A 19072-nucleotide genomic window follows, 5' to 3' on the forward strand; every position below is an offset into this window, starting at 1 on the left:
TGTTGAGTTTTGTGCCCAAAATAAAACCCATTTCAATATAATCAGATTTACTAATTAATAAAGATCAAAAATCATATTTTAAGTTGCATGGTTCACATGATTTATTTCATGATTATATTTAATGTATAAATACTATTATGTAACGGCCGTATTTTATATTTACTAAACACAAAAGATAACTTTAATATAATATATCTTTATAACCATATGGGTCGGGATCCCGAGTATCAAAATACAATTTAAAAGTATTTTACTAATATGTACATATAATATTTTTTTTTAAAAACTCGCTAGCATGCAACCTCAAAATACAGACTCCAAAATAATAAAGGAGCGAAACCCTCCAGGCTGCACTGTCGCGATATGTACAATCACTCCCGAGCTCTATCTCACTGTTCCTCTAGCATTGCTTTTCCTTTACCTACACAAGGTAGCAAACTGATGAGTAAACAGACTCAGTAAAATATGCAAGATATATATATAAACATAATGCGATGCCGGCTTTATGATTAAGCCGCCCTGAGCTCAATAATTACTCTCCCAAATGGATAAGACCGTTCTTAAGGGAAGTACGACTACTGTACCAAATGCACTAAAGTACCAACCCTGTACTCGTGTTGGTAGAGCCCTAATTGTACTCCCTGTATTTACTAAGTGTTGTACCACGAACACGACGTACCCCTGGTACTCGTGTTGGTAACACCGTAACAACACTAATATACAACACTATACTAACACCCTAATAGTCACATTCATATTAGTTCTAGTAGTGCAAACAACTAAAACAAGCATATATTCATATATATATTCTTATGCTAACTTACCTCGTTCCGTGCTCAAGTGTGCTGGTCAGCCTGAGTGGAAACGCAGCTCGACGCTTTACAGGGCCCTAAATCATGATGTTCAAAATTCGATGAGAGACACGCTAAAACACTTATCGGGGATTGAAAATAGAAACTAAGCTTAACCCTATCGATAATTAGGATGCCACAACCCTAAATTACGTAAAAATGGGAAAAACTAGGGCTCGGGAAAAAGCCCCAACCGGCAGACCGGTTCCCAACCGGAACCCCAGTTCCTGGGTAACAACCGGTCGACCGGTTGCTAGAGGCTTCCCAGAACCGGTCGACCGGTTCATAGCTGGGAACCTCAAAACCGATCCCCTCACCTCAATTCAATCCCAAACTTTGCAATAATTTCCAGAATACCTATATGCACTATAATAAACCAAATCCAAGCAGCAGAATACAACAATTTACACAAAATCTCAATCCACCATTAAAGGTCAAGATTTGAGTTCTTAAACTAAAACCTTAGCCAAACCTCAACAAAGCCTTCCTTATCAATTCAAATCAACTACAAGAAACCTATTTCAATCCTAAGACACGAAATCAAACCACCCTAAGACTTACAGCAACTTAAACATCAAAACTCAAGCTTAACCTTACTTTAAACCATGGAAAAATTCATGAAGACAAGAGAGAGAGAGAGAGAGAGAGAGAGAGAGAGAGAGAGAGTTATACCTTGAATTGAGATCCTCTAAACAAACAAGATTACACAGAATTGAATTAAACACAGCTAAAAACCCAGCTGGTTCCCTTTGGTTTTCGAAAGAGAAAGAGAGAGCAATTAGAAAATTCTAGGTTTTGTTTTTTTTCTTCAGCTAAAATTAAATCTCTCTCAATTAAAAACAAACCTAAATTAATAATATTAATTCTAAAAATAAAATTCACAAAGGACAAAAAGCCTTTAGCAAAAGACCTAAATGCCCCTCTTGATTAAAATAAACCTACCATGACTAACAAGGGTAAATATGCCATTTCAAATCCCAAAAATTCCAACACCTCCAATACCCGACAATAACACCCCGATATAACACTAGATTATAAAATACGACTCTCTAAATGCCCAACGCCGCTTTCCATAGCTTCCGAACACAATCACAGAAATTGAGCAATTTTCATAAATAGCATAATAAATATATATATGAACTTAATTATATTTCCACAACATGCATTTTAATTAAATCTCATATATAAACCCTAATTATTTAATAATTCAAAGCATTAATCATATGCGGTCTTTACATATTAGGTCCAGAACATATGTATTTGTTTATGATTATAGTGTTGTCAACACTGTGGAATATAATCTTGATTATATTTTCGAAAGTTTAATTCCCTGATTTGTCAGTTCACTGGATTTAGACTGGCATGATAATCAGCGATAGATATACTTACACCTTGGATATGTGTTATGTCCTTTCCAGGGCATTGGCAAAGTTTACCAGTATCGGATGTATGGAGTATACATTGGTAGGGACAGATATTGAACTTTGATTAGATACGATAAATTAACCGTAATATCTATTCAATTCAATATCACCTAGTTGATCCTAGATCAAATGATCTTAATCCTGACATGATTAGGTTCGATCTCAAGAGTATTATACATGTTCTTTAATTTGTTAGTTAAGCCAACTTTTTGGTCAAGGTGATACGTACATTTTTGGGAACATGGTAGTGCAATTGAGTGGGAGCGCTAATCATAGATATGGAATCTATAGCTTCTATAGGTATTTAGAAGTGAAACGATGATTTCTTTCGAGCTTGCTAAATAGAGATAAATGATAGAGCGCTCATTTTAGTGACTATAATAGTTCACTATAATATCATTCATAGGTAGCCAAGTATTTTTAGGATAAAAGACATTGAAAGGGTGTAACGATAATTATATCCTTATGCAATGTAGATCATCTATAGAGGATCATTGATTATTGGGATTATAATAATTTATAATTAATAGCGTATCTATAACGTGGAACATATAGAGCGTTCTATATGACTGAGAGTGCAATTCCAAGTTCTATGAGTGGATGCAATGAGGAATTAATAAGTTGTTGGATTTACTTGGTAAATTCTTCATCGGCTTATTGGAAGCTCGGTTGTATAGGCCCATGGTCCCCATACTAGTTGAGACCATACTGCTTGTAAGACTCAGTTAATTGATTTTAATTAATCAACTATAATTCTAAAATTAGACTATGTCTAGTTTATGAACTTTCACTAAGCAAGGGCTTAAATGTGAAGAAAAGAGATCATACGTCTTATTAATTAATTAATAGATTTTGATTAGTCTAATTAATAAATATATTAAATGATAATATTATTTAATAATTAATTTTTAGTTATTAAATAATTAGAATTGGCATTTAAGTGATTAAATTGGAAACTTGGCATTTTTGAGAAAATGAGATGGAAAATGACAAAATGGCAAAATTATAAAGTGGGCCCATTATCCAACCCATGGCCGGCCACTTAGTCTAGATATTACCATTTAATTTTAATGCCAAATAAATCTAACATAAACCTAGTGGTTATCTATAAATAGATAGTGATGGCTCACACTTAAAAGATTGATGTAATTTGACTTTTAAAAAATTTTCCTGATCCTTCTTTCTATTAGGCCTAAACCACATTCTCTTCTTTTCTTCTTCATAATTTCAAAACCTTGAGTGATAGAGTGAGTTCCTACACACATCAAGTGGTATCTCAATCATAGTGTGTAAGACTGTGAAGAATCCAATCAACTAGAAGGAGAATCGGGTTCAAGAAGGAGAGAAAGAGATCCAAGTTCAGATCTTGATAATGCTCTGCTACAGAGAGGAATCAAGGGCTAGAGATCTGAGCAGAAGGAGTCATTATATTCCGCTGCAACCACTGCATGGTTTCTGATAACTTTTATGTGTTTATTTCATTGTTTTAGAAATTCATATTAGGATGTTAATGAAACATACTTGTTAGTAAATCTAGATCCTGGTAAAATATTTCCAACAATTTGCCTTAGAGCCATGGTAATGATTTACTTTCATGAAATCTGAATTAAAATGATGTTTTGTGTTGAATTGGATGGTTTCGTGTTGGTTTATGTGCTTATTTGATGAATGTATGTGTTGTACGAAATATTTCCATGAAAAATATTTTTTTACGGAACTTGATTCTGATAAAAATTGAGAGAGTTATGAATTTTTGAAAATTGGGTGCCATGGTTGTCGAGTGGGTGCATCGAAGTGCACCAGGCACTCGGACAACACGAAACACGCACGCGCATCTTAAGACAAAATCCAGTCTGTAGCGCCCGCATGTCCCTCTCTCAAACACGCCTGACGCTGCACCTCGCCCACGAAGACCCTGCAGGCGCCGAAGTTTTCTCGGCGGGACACACTACTGAAGCTCTTGTCCGCGCGCGCCCTGGGCCATTTGCAGCCTCTCAAGGCTGCACGTGCAGCCTAGCTGCCAACCGCACCCGTAAACCCAAATTTTGTGGGATTTTTTTTTCTATTTCAGATTTTTTCAATTTTCAAACACTAATATCTAATTAAAATATTATTTTTATCATTTAAACCTAAATATTAATATTTTAAATTAATAATATTTTTTAATAGATTATTATTCTTATTTTTTTGATATTTTGAGGTTTAAATTTAAAAATTGATTATTTTAATTTTAAAATTATTGTCACATTTAAAAATTTGTTAGTTTCTTTAATATTTATATATTACTTATTTTTAAGATTAGATATTTTAATATTATATATTTTAAAATAAAAGATAACTTTATCTTTATAATTTGAAATATTATATTAAAATCACCTTATATGATAAATTAAATAATTAATAAATTTGAAATTAACCTTGATATTTTTATAGATATTCTAACCATAATATTTTAATATTCAAAATTTTTTTATTTTGTTAAATATTTAATTGTTTTTAAATTATACGTTTGAAAAATGATATTTTACTATTGTATATCATTTTACTTATTAGAAATTTATAAATTATATTTTAAATATTTAAATAACTTAGATTTTTTTTGTAGAAATTTAAATATTGCTTAATTTGAGATATTTTGAAATATAGTTAGGACAATTATTATTTTTTTATTATTTTATTCTTAAAATAATAATTGGCTAACCATATCTATTTTAAAATTGGTTTATTTTTTTTTAAAAAATTTATTAAATTATAAGATTACAAAATGATATTGAAAATATCTATTTGGTTATTTTTCAAATCATTTATCTTATTTGATATTTAATTTAATTTTATAAAATAATTCAAATAAACCAAGATATTTTAAATTAGTTTTGATTTTTCTGAATTTTAAATTTTGATGAGATTTTTAAGGTTGGTTTTAACAACACTAAATTTTTAAAATTTAGTTGGTTAGTTTAAAATAATAATTTAATTATAATAATTTAGCTTGTTGGTTTTATCTTATTTCACATCTGTTACATGGACATTGTTTATTCATTTATATTGTTTACTCAAATTTTTTTTTAACAAACCTATTATTTATTTGATCTAAATTGCTATGATTAACTTGTTGACAGATCCAATGATCTGATTTTAATCATAGTCTAATTGTCAATAGATCCTATAAATAATTTGTAACAGTTAAATTTTGTACTTCTTTCATCTGTGTAAATCTAGTAACATGATAGGGCCCATCCAAATCATTTGACCTGTGTGAACCTATATGTTTGCTTTTGGGATTAGATGCATATAGAAAGCCCATTTAAGTTTTAAGTAAATCGACTAGGTTGCTAAAATAAAATTTCACTTAAGTAATTTTATTTAGGACCCATTAGAATCGGGCTTATTCAATGAATAACAATTATTTATTTAATGGTTAAATTCCTCTCCTTTGGGCCTTGTGTGAGAGTTAGGGGGCCAATAGCAGTTGGAACGACATATTGAACCCAGCCCTCCCACACATGAACCACCCCAGTGAAGGCCCATTTGTCTTATTTAAATAATTGTATTAGGTTAATTATATTAGTGTAACCTAATTAAAATTCAATTAGCAACATAATTAACTTTTAAAATATATGAAATTTATTTTTCATTTAATATTTTAAAGTTAATTTTAGAAAAACACTTAGTTAATTGAAATATATTCTAGATAGTTATTTCTAGTGACTAGTTATGTTTTCTAATATTTAATTAGGAAAATATTTTATGTTAAAAATTAATTATTTTCTTAATTAATTATGGATCAACTTAATTAAAAGTTTTTCTCCTAGTATTAAATTAGAATTAATAATTAAGTTTATTTTATACTTGATTATTTAATTCTTATATTTAATAAATTTAATTAAATTGAAAATTAAATATTTAAGTTGATTTCATTCTTAATACTTAAATATTATTATTTTCATAATAGTTAATTAAATGGAAAATTATTTTAAGTGGGAAATTTTAATTTCAGAACAACTTAAATTTGAATAATTTTTAAAATATATTTTATTTTATTTTATTAATCATTTTCTTATAAAATTTCGAAATTGCATCTTTTATTTAAATGCAGAAAATTTTGAATTTTTCATGAAAAATAGATTAAAGTTAAAAATTATTTATTTTAATTTTATACCAACTTAAATCATCATATTTTTCATTTAAATGATTAATTAAAAATAAATGAACTAAAATATACTATAATTAGAAAGTAAATTAATTAGTCAATGAAAGTCTAGATAGTTATAATCTATTTGCTTGAAGTATTTTTCTAGTGATATTTAATTAAATAGAAAATCAATATTTAAGTTGATTTTAATCATGATACTTAATTATTTGATAATTTTCTTTATATTTAATTAAATAGGAAAATTATATTTATGTTGCAAATTAATTTATTAATTAATTTTGGATCAACATAAATTAGAATAATTTTTCAAGGATTTATTTTATACAATTTCGAAAATGTATTTTATTTTAAATACATTATTTTTTCGAATTTTGCATTATATATTGATAAAAAATTAAATTTAGTTGAAATTTTTTAATTAATTTTGGATCAACATAAATTGAATAATTTTTGTAATATTTATTGCAAAATTAACACTAAGGATGGAAAATAATTTATTTTTTTTTTCCATATCTTCCTTAAGTATAATTTTATAAATATTAAATTAAAATTTAGATCTAGAATTTTATTCTAAATTGGAAATTTTAATTAAATAAATCTATATTTAAAATAAATAGATTAAAATAAGTATGAAAGAAAATACAACTCTTTAAACTAATGAGCTTTAGTTATTAGGATATTCAATCTCCATTGTTGGTCCTACATGGTTAATATGTTTTCAATATAACCTCGAGAAGCTAAACTTCGTCCCCCTAATGGATGGTTATTCGTTGAAGCATTTAACACCGTAACGATCTCTTATGATAAGTATTTTGTAAGTTTTCGTCTCTATTAAACTCTCCCCTACGGTGACTACTTAGAGATAAATTTTCGAAGTATGAAACAATGCTAGAAGCTTATAAAATAAGAATAACCTTGACTCTCGCCTACTAGGACAACGTTGGATTCTTATTTTGATCGAATGAAAGGTTGCTAGAATGGTTTCGATTTTAGATGAGCTGACCACTCTATTCAATGAATGATACTTTGACTATTGCTTACCGGGACACTGTATCAGTTTGTTGGAAACCTTAGAAATTATTTAAGATGTGCGTGTTTTGTATTTTCACATGTCTTTATTATTTGCTAAATGCTTGATAATTTTTGAATTGTGTGTGAATTTATATTGAACCATGTTGTTTTCTGTTATTAATTGTAGTTGTAAATTTCGTGGAAGAATAAGAATAACTTTGATTCTCGCTAATCGGGACATCGTTGGATTCTTATTTTAAATCAAAATTATCCTTTACTTATTCCTCTTAGCTTGTTCATTTCGAATTAGCTTAAATAATATATCATTGGATGAATGGTTTATAAATCATATAATGTCATTCTATTTTCTCTTAAGACATTGAATGACGCATGTGATTATATTCCCGACATTCTATCCCGAAATGATATCAATCCTCAATCTTAGAATCTCCTACTTGTATATGCTTACTGAAGGCAAATTAAACTTAGAGTTAGATTAGTAGTGGTGCTCCAAGAAAGATTACTCATTTATAATTGGTATAAATTAAAGTCTTTGACTTTAAATTTTAGATTCCAAATAGAAATTTTTTATTTCTACTTCCAGAATACAATACAGTTCAACTTTCACAAGTGATTAATATCCATTTTCAATCAATGGATTCAAGTTGTATGTTAATATGGAATGTGAGTTTAGGATTCTATGACCAAATCCACTTGGACTATTCTAGGAACTCTTTGATGTAACTTGACCTAAGTCATCAAAGACCACAACCACATATTTTATAAATCTATGGCATTAGTATCTTGTTCATAGTGGTTTTGACAAGATCCTTCTCTGCAAAGAGTCGATATGGCTATATCCACTGAAAGTAAGTTCATCTCATTCGAAGATGGATGTACATTCAGGGGTGAATATGAGTTTTCGTTATATTTTTAAGACGAGCACTCTAGATTTTACCTTCTGCAAAAGAAATTTGAAATGTTTGAAAAATTTCATGAATTTCTAGCAATGTTGAAAAACTCTAAGGTAGGTGGTTAACGATCTTGCGAACTAATAGGGGTGGAGAAATATTTGTTCGATATCCAGTTCACAGATCATTAAGTTGATTTTTTGAATTATATCCAAACTTACCTCCCCAGAAATTCAATTTGCATTTTGATGATACTATAGGGTCTATGATTAATTACTAATCATTGCCTAAATCCTTCTAGGGATATACCCTAGTGAAAGAAAATTTAAAAATGATGGAATGGTTGTGTACTTAGTATAAACCATTACTAGATTCATTGATGACCTAATCCTGATCTTAAGAAAAGCTAGAACTATTAACCAAGGTTTGCATGTTTGTTAGCCATTCTAAATGATTAGGGGTGAACCATCCCATAGTCATTAGATAAGAAAGTGTTTGTTTTAACCAATAGTACTTTTCTAATAAAATGACTAAGTCTGAAAACAAAGTAGCAAATAAAGGAGATATTTTTTCTTGATTCCAAAAGTGTTCTATCATCTTATTTTGTATAAGATGGTCCCACTACCTCTGTTGTCTTAACACAACCGAAGAGGACAATACCATTTAGTATTCTTAGACAAAAGTCACGGTACCTTATGTAACAACCCGATTTCCCGAGACGTCACACTAGCTAGTCCGTTTAAAACTATTTAAGATAAAGACAATAAAAGACTTCTTTAATGAAAAATAACTAAGCATGAGATCTCATTATTTTTAAAACAAAACATTTATTTATTCATAACCTTAAAATATAAAGCTTTACAAAAACTATTTGAATCATAATCTTTAATGAAATATTTTTAAACCAAAACATCGTGACAATCCCCTAACATGTAATCCATGCCTCGAGCTCGCCACCCTCACTGTATAGTTTTGCCTTTACCTGCACACAGAGTACCCGTGAGCTAACGCCCAGTAAGAAGAGCTATGTAGGACATAAGCCCCCCCCCACCCCCAACCAGATAACATAGTCATAAGTATAACAATATCACAACATTAAATCGATTCATACCATATTTGCATACATATAACAACATGTCATATCACATATTATTCTCACATACAATACAACATCATATCACAGTGTAATCTTAATGCATGCTATACTCACACACATAACACACAGTATCTTATCGCACATTGTCCTCACATACGATAATCTACTCCCACTCATGTTGATCAGACATGAAGTGTAACTTGCCCTGCCTTGTGCTGTTGTCACACTCAGCATTCAATAGGGAAATCCCTTATCACAAGTTGTACTCACCCATGATAGGATAACCTGCAAGTAAACCCATACAAGCAGCCAAAAATATATCCTGTAGTGCTATGCTCACACCAGCAGCAGAAAACCTATCGTATAAGTGCTATCCTCACACAAACAGTCAAAAGCCTTATCACTATCACACACTAATAACATTAGCATAAAACTACAATCTACCATATAATAAAACATGTAATAATACAAACCCATAATACAGTTGTATGTTTCAACATACACCCTGTGCACAGATGTCCACTCTTCTTACCTCAGTTATTAAGAACACCTTCTTGCTACTCAAAGCACCTCAATGAATTTTCTTGTTGAGGATAAGACCCTCACATCCTGCTGCTTAAGATTTGTTATCTCGTCGTTACTACCTATAACAACACATGGTTCAAGGCCCTAACATTAAAATTCGTACTCTTACAGTACAGCAGAAAGATCACTATTTTTGACTAACAACTATACTAATTCAGTGAACGTTGTCTTCATAAAAATTATAGGAAATTTAATTATCTTTCCAATGATATAAGAATCATTAAAAATAGATTAAAACTGAGAGAGTTATGATTATTTTACTGAAACTATTTCTGAGAAGGAATGTGGAGTAACGAATTACACAACTTAGCAAAAATACAATTTTTTGACATTGAATGGTTCAGAACTAAAAGATAACATCTGCACAAAAGTTTTAGGAAATTAAATTCTCTTTCCAATGATACCAAAATCTTTGAAATTGGAATTATATTCAAAGAGATATTACAATTCTACCAAAACCGTTTTGCAAGAACAAGATTTAATTTAGAAACGAATCACATGATATTGAAAAAAAAACTAACTTTTTGACATAGTATGACTTCGAATTAACAAAAAGTTTCAGCATAAAACTTATGGGAAATTGAATAAGCTTTAAAACCACATATAGATCATTAAAAATAGATGAGAATTGAGGGAGTTATTGTATTTTAAGTGAAAGTACGTTTTCTAGAAATATAAGGAAAACGAATTACAACCATAGCAGAAAGATGATAATTTTTGTCTTAGAAGAACAACGAATTGGTTATTTGTTTCTTGACAAAAATTTTAGATCATCAAATAAGCTTTCCAACGATACAAAAATCTCTAAAAACGGATCAATATCAAGAGAGATATCATCACTTTACTGAAACTTGTTTTTTCTAAAAACGAAAAATATAATAGGTCCGAACCCTAGATAACATTTAGCATTATTGAGCAAGAAAATATTTCATACCTCTTCACAACTTTCTATTTGATGTCTCAACCCCACAAGCCTTGATTGTAAATCCAAAACTTTAAGTGAATGAAGATAGAAAATAAGAAGAATTGTGAAAGGTTTGAGAGGAGCAACCATCAAGAAGAATGAGGCTTTGACTAATTGGTTTGGAGAGGAAAAATAAAACGTTTAGGGTTTGATAAAAAAGATTATGAGATATCGTATTCTGATAGGTTTAGGTTAACTAAAAATAATAATATATAATAAAATGCTAAAATATTATCAAATCAACAAATATCTAATTTCTAAATTTTAAAAGTAAGCTCTTTATCTCGTAACTTTAGGCTCAGTTTTCACCTAAAAAAATTCCGAATTATGATATAACTATTTCTACAAAATTTATAGATCTTTGAATTATCTTTCCAACACGACTGGAATCACCTCAATCGGAGCTCTAAAACTCTAGATATGATCATTTTAGTAAAACAGTTTTTAATCCTGCGAATTTATCAAAACCTACGAATTTTTGTAACATTAATTCCATTATAATGTTATTTAATGTACTCATACAATAAATTAAACCCACTAAATAATCTATAAAACTCTAATAGACTTTCATATTGGGCTTTAATTGAGTAATTATCCTAATTCGTAAAAACACCATAATTTTACCTTGACACTTACTATAATTTCAACTATGTTTAGAAATCTATCAATACTATTTTAAGCAATAGTCTCTATTCACTATTAGTAGAAATAAATAAATACTTATTCTCACACAAATTGTATAACAAATAAAATTTAAAATATATGTATATTTTTACCGGGTATTACATTCTACCCTCCTTAAAGAAATTTCGTCCTCGAAATTTAACTACCAAATACACGAGGGACTTCATGTTTGTCACCACTTATTACATGACCTCCTTATCTGCCTTATGGACCCAACAAATATGTACTTAACTTTTATCTTATTGGTCAACCTACAACACATATAACATATACAATCTAATTTAAGTATTGTTATTCCTCTATACATTACTTAAATAACAAAACATACTCCATCACAATAACTTATATATACGTGCTTTAAATACATAAATTTTGCAATAACCTGCTCGTAATTTTATAAAAAAAATTCTTCTCTTATGAACATCCTTATATGCCGCTTGAGAACACTTATACAATACAAAAATAACAAACAACAAAGAGTAGGGTAGAAGAACTTATGCAAACTTCCCTTTAATTTTTTCCCATTCTTTCATTGAATGTTAATTTTTTTTTCTTTTACTTAACTTCCTTCATAAAGCTACAATTCCGTTATTATAGTTTCGTAGCATAATTATTAAGAATGTTGCCCTACACATAACGATCCAATATATCATCAACAAACTGATGTCATTCAAACAGACCACATGTCTTCTATAAATTACATGAACTACAAGTAAGCTAAAGATCGTTAAAGGTCTTCTTACACATGCGAGCTAGCCAATATATAGACTAAGAAGCACACAAGTTAACATACTCTCAGGAATGAGCTACATGCATATCACTATAAAAGAAACATTTACTAATCCATCCAACTTATGAAATAGGAATAAAATTTACTATCAAAATCACTCTTTCTAAGAATAACTCGAGAACAAAATCGCTTAATCCAATTCTCATATACATTTTTCTTTTACTCACTTAATCATATACCATTAGTAACGTCCCCGCTTCAAGCCTCCATTGGGTCCTTACACCCACAGAATGAATGACTCTTATACACGAGTATGCTACTCTGGCTACTGGTAGTAACAATCAATCTATTTAAGCCCTCTTCAACTGTGTAGTCCCATACCTACACAGCCTCAGAATCATCACACTTGACCTTCCCCAAGCAGTGTGGGATTGCACAGCTTACCCGGTATATTCCCTTACGAATCACAGGACTACTGACTATCACAATCTGTTCTTCTATTATAACCTTAATGATTAGATTTCACGCTTAACCAAAATTCAACTTAATTATTTCTAATAAAAGAGTAGAGCTTAAAATTATCTATCCATTAACACTTAAAAAAAAATCAAACTTAAGAACGTACCAATAGTTATATATGCCTAATTTATTAAACCTGAAACATACACTCTCGTTAGAAATACTAATATAACAACTAAATTCCTTTTTTTTTCCCTAACATACTCTATTTCAATCTGCTTATAACACAATTCCTTTTGAAAAACACTCTTCTTATGCTCCTTATTTATGAAAATAAGTACAACTTATCAACAATCAAACTTAAATTACGTAATATAGCAATACCTTGAAACATTTTTTTAAAATTTTTTTTTTCTTCAAAAAATATCTCATAGATCGAATCCTACCCATAAAATTTTAAGACATATTCTTCTAAACACAAAGAAAACTTCTAGTTACACTAAAGATGTAACGCAACATAAAATATGTAAAACTAACATGAACATATTGACAAAAACTTACAGTACAGTGAGTCGAGCTCGTCTCGTGGCAATGAACTTTACATGTTAGGGCTGACCACATTCTTTAGGACCGTATTGCTCTGATACCATATTGTAACGACCCGATTTCCCGAGACGTCACACTAGCTAGTCCGTTTAAAACCATTTAAGATAAAGACAATAAAAGACTTCTTTAATGAAAAATAACTAAGCATGAGATATCATTATTTTTAAAACAAAACATTTATTTATTCATAACCTTAAAATATAAAGCTTTACAAATGAATCATAATCTTTAATGAAATATTTTTAAACCAAAACATCGTGACAATCCCCTAACATGTAATCCATGCCTCGAGCTCGCCACCCTCACTGTATAGTTTTGCCTTTACCTGCACACAGAGTACCCGTGAGCTAACGCCCAGTAAGAAGAGCTATGTAGGACATAACCCCCCCAACCAGATAACATAGTCATAAGTATAACAATATCACAACATTAAATCGATTCATACCATATTTGCATACATATAACAACATGTCATATCACATATTATTCTCACATACAATACAACATCATATCACAGTGTAATCTTAATGCATGCTATACTCACACACATAACACATAGTATCTTATCGCACATTGTCCTCACATACGATAATCTACTCCCACTCATGTTGATCAGACATGAAGTGTAACTTGCCCTGCCTTGTGATGTTGTCACACTCAGCATTCAATAGGGAAATCCCTTATCACAAGTTGTACTCACCCATGATAGGATAACCTGCAAGTAAACCCATACAAGCAGCCAAAAATATATCCTGTAGTGCTATGCTCACACCAGCAACAGAAAACCTATCGTATAAGTGCTATCCTCACACAAACAGTCAAAAGCCTTATCACTATCACACACTAATAACATTAGCATAAAACTACAATCTACCATATAATAAAACATGTAATAATACAAACCCATAATACAGTTGTATGTTTCAACATACACCCTGTGCACAGATGTCCACTCTTCTTACCTCAGTTATTAAGAACACCTTCTTGCTACTCAAAGCACCTCAATGAATTTTCTTGTTGAGGATAAGACCCTCACATCCTGCTGCTTAAGATTTGTTATCTCGTCGTTACTACCTATAACAACACATGGTTCAAGGCCCTAACATTAAAATTCGTACTCTTACAGTACAGCAGAAAGATCACTATTTTTGACTAACAACTATACTAATTCAGTGAACGTTGTCTTCATAAAAATTATAGGAAATTTCATTATCTTTCCAATGATATAAGAATCATTAAAAATAGATTAAAACTGAGAGAGTTATGATTATTTTACTGAAACTATTTCTGAGAAGGAATGTGGAGTAACGAATTACACAACTTAGCAAAAATACAATTTTTTGACATTGAATGGTTCAGAACTAAAAGATAACATCTGCACAAAAGTTTTAGGAAATTAAATTCTCTTTCCAATGATACCAAAATCTTTGAAATTGGAATTATATTCAAAGAGATATTACAATTCTACCAAAACCGTTTTGCAAGAACAAGATTTAATTTAGAAACGAATCACATGATATTGAAAAAAAAACTAACTTTTTGACATAGTATGACTTCGAATTAACAAAAAGTTTCAGCATAAAACTTATGGGAAATTGAATAAGCTTTAAAACCACATATAGATCATTAAAAATAGATGAGAATTGAGGGAGTTATTGTATTTTAAGTGAAAGTACGTTTTCTGGAAATATAAGGAAAACGAATTACAACCATAGCAGACAGATGATAATTTTTGACTTAGAAGAACACCGAATTTGTGATTTATTTCTTGACAAAAATTTTAGATCATCAAATAAGCTTTCCAACGATGCAAAAATGTCTAAAAACGGATCAATATCAAGAGAGATATTATCACTTTACTGAAACTTGTTTTTTCTGAAAACGAAAAATATAATAGGTCCGAACCCTAGATAACATTTAGCATTATTGAGCAAGAAAATATTTCATACCTCTTCACAACTTTCTATTTGATGTCTCAAGCCCGCAAGCCTTGATTATAAATCCAAAACTTTAAGTGAATGAAGATAGAAAATAAGAAGAATTGTGGAAGGTTTGAGAGGAGCAACCATCAAGAAGAATGAGGCTTTGACTAATTTGTTTGGAGAGGAAAAATAAAACGTTTAGGGTTTGATAAAAAAGATTATGAGATATCGTATTCTGATAGGTTTAGTTTAACTAAAAATAATAATATATAATAAAATGCTAAAATATTATCAAATCAACAAATATCTAATTTCTAAATTTTAAAAGTAAGCCCTTTATCTCGTAAAGTTAGGCTCAGTTTTCACCTAGAAAAATTCCGAATTATGATATAACTATTTCTACAAAATTTATAGATCTTTGAATTATCTTTCCAACGCGACTGGAATCACCTCAATCGGAGCTCTAAAACTCTAGATATGATCATTTTTGTAAAATAGTTTTTAATCTTGCGAATTTATCAAAACCTACGAATTTTTGTGACATTAATTCCATTATAATGTTATTTAATGCACTCATACAATAAATTAAACCCACTAAATAATCTATAAAACTCTAATAGACTTTCATATTGGGCTTTAATTGAGTAATTATCCTAATTCGTAAAAACACCATAATTTTACCTTGACACTTACTATAATTTCAACTATGTTTAGAAATCTATCAATACTATTTTAAGCAATAGTCTCTATTCACTATTAGTAGAAATAAATAAATACTTATTCTCACACAAATTGTATAGAAAATAAAATTTAAAATATATGTATATTTTAATGGAAATCTATAGAAGCTTCTCGACTTCTAGACATAGATTTCATTTATCTAAGGAAAATTTTCTACTATTACTGAAAAGATAAATGTTGGAAATTTATTTTACCAGGATCTTAGATCTACTCACAAGTATGTTGTTTAAACACCCTAAATATTAACTTTCTAAAACGATAAATTAAACACATATAAAGTTAAGAAAACCTTACATTGATGCAGCGGAATTAATGTCTCCTTCCACTCAGATCTCTAACCCTTGATTCCTTTCTGTAGCACAGTATAATCAAGATCTGAGCCCGAATGTCCTTCTTCTTCAAGTTTGATCCTTCACAGTCTTCCAATCTATGATTGAGTTACTGCTTGTTGTGTGTGGGTACTTACTCTTTCACTAGGGTCGAAATAGATGAAGGAGAAAAGAGGAGTGAGGGTTTCGGGCAGGTATAGAAAGTGGGGAAGGCTCAGTTTTTCTGAAGAGAGAAATTTCTGTCAGATTACTAATGAAAGCATGTTATGTGACTGAGCCATCACTTTCTATTTATAGGCAACTACTAGGTTTAGGTTAGGAATTATTTGGCATTAAAATAATGAAAATATTAATTTGAAAAACCTATTTAAGTGGTCGGCCATGGTGTGTTAATGGGCCTCACTTGATTTTGCAGTTTTATCAAATTTTATCTCTATTTTCTCAAAAATGCTAATTTTCCAATTCTAACCTTTTAAATGCCAAAACTAATTATTTAATAACTAAAATAGATTATTAAATAATATTGTCATTTAATTTAATTATTAATTAGACATATAAAGTCCATTAATAAATAAATAAACCTAGAAACTCTTTTCTTTACAATTTCACCCCTGCTTAGTGAAAATTCATAAAATTAGACATAGTCTAACTTTAGAATTATAATTGATCAATCACGAATCAATTAATGAGTCTTACAAGCAGAATGTTCTGAACTAGAATGGGGACCATGGATCTATATGCTGAGCTTCCAATAAGTGAACCAAATTTACCAAGTAAATTCCTACTTATTAATTCTTCGTTGAATCCACTCTTAGAACTTAGAATTGCACTCTCAGACATATATAGAGCATATTGTATGTTCCACGATATCAATATACTATCTCATTTAACCATTGTTATAATCTTATTGTGATTTAAAGATCCTCTATATAGATGATCTACATCGAGATGGGATTTCTTTACCGTTCTCACCCCTCAATGTATTTTGCCCCTTAAAACACTTAGCTACCTGTAAATGGTGTTTAGTGATCTAATAATTAGTCAGTTAAACAAGAGCTCATCCATTTACTTCTATTTGCTAAGCTCGAAGGGAATCATCACTTGACTTCTATACACCAGTAGAAGCTATAGATTCCATATTTATGTTCAGCACTCCCACTCAATCATACTATCATGTTCCCAAAATATACGTATCACCCTGACCCAAAAGTAGGCTTAACTAATAAATCAAAGAACATGAATAGCACTCCTGAGTTGAGCCTAAGCATATCAGGATTTAGATTCTTTTAATCTTAAGATCAACTACTGATTTTGACTTGGAAAGATATGTATAACGGTAAGTTTGTAATATCTTAACTTAGTTGCAATATCGGTCCAGTCCAATGTATACTCCATACATTCGAAACTAGTATACTTTACTAATGTCCTGGAAAGAACATAACACTTACTCCAAGTGTAAGTACACATCATCGCTGATTATCACATTAGTGAAAATCCAATAACACTGATGAAACAGGGACCAAAACTTTTGATTCATATGATCACAATCACATTCCACTGTGTTGACGATACTGTAATTGTGAATAAACATATGATCTGAATTTAACTGATTTTGTGTGTATGAATGTAATAAACATATTAAACATATTAAACCATTAGCTTGTAAAATTCATGCAAACATCAATCACTTCAAATTTCTTATATTGATAACTAATCAGATTGTAAAGAGTTTTATTTAGGGCATAAAACCCAACAAACTCCCACTTGCACTAATATAAAACAAACTGCGCAAATAGGTCAATCTAATGTCTTGATCTTCAGATCAAGTGTAGTATATTTGAATCCACCCAAACATCTGGAAACTAGTTCATAAAAACTCTTATGAAACATCCTTTACTATATGCACGTTTGGAAACATCTGGAAACATGGTCACGCACGTTTTGATGAGGTTCCATCCTTGCATTAATGTACTTCTTAGTCGCGTCAAAGCGTGACTGAAGTGATGCCTTACCGAATAGCTCATTTAACTTCGTCATAACTTCAGCAGACTTCTCAGTTTTAGAAAAACGAGTTTTGAGGGTGTCAACCATGCTAGAAAGCATAAAGTATAGAGCTTTGTCATTTGCTTTCTACCAACGCTCATACTTTTCTTTCACAGCTTTGGAAGCATTGTCCCCAGGCACTTCAGCTGACGGCTCATTTAAAACAAACAAGGCACTTTCTCCTATGAGAGCAATATTAATGTTCCATTATTAAAGTTAGATCCATTCAGCTTGTTTTCAGTCAACAGTGATAACATGGGATTCATTTTGATAATACAGGATACTACAAAATAATAGAAATCAACAAATAGAAATAAATAATGGTTTAACACAAAATCAATTCAGAAATTATAAGCACATAGCAAGTAGGAATTATATGAGAAAATACTTAAAAAATTCAATCCTAAATAATTTCCAAGGTTTTTCAACAAGCTGATATCAGTGTCCCGTTTAGGCGAGAGTCAAAGCTACCATCCATTGAATAGAGTTGTCAGCTCATCTAAAATGTTAAACATTCTAGCAACCTTTTATTCGATCAAGATTGGAATCCAGCGTTGTCCCGT

The sequence above is a fragment of the Cannabis sativa genome, chromosome 6 (assembly GCF_029168945.1).
Source record: "Cannabis sativa cultivar Pink pepper isolate KNU-18-1 chromosome 6, ASM2916894v1, whole genome shotgun sequence".
NCBI classification, from domain to species: domain Eukaryota; kingdom Viridiplantae; phylum Streptophyta; class Magnoliopsida; order Rosales; family Cannabaceae; genus Cannabis; species Cannabis sativa.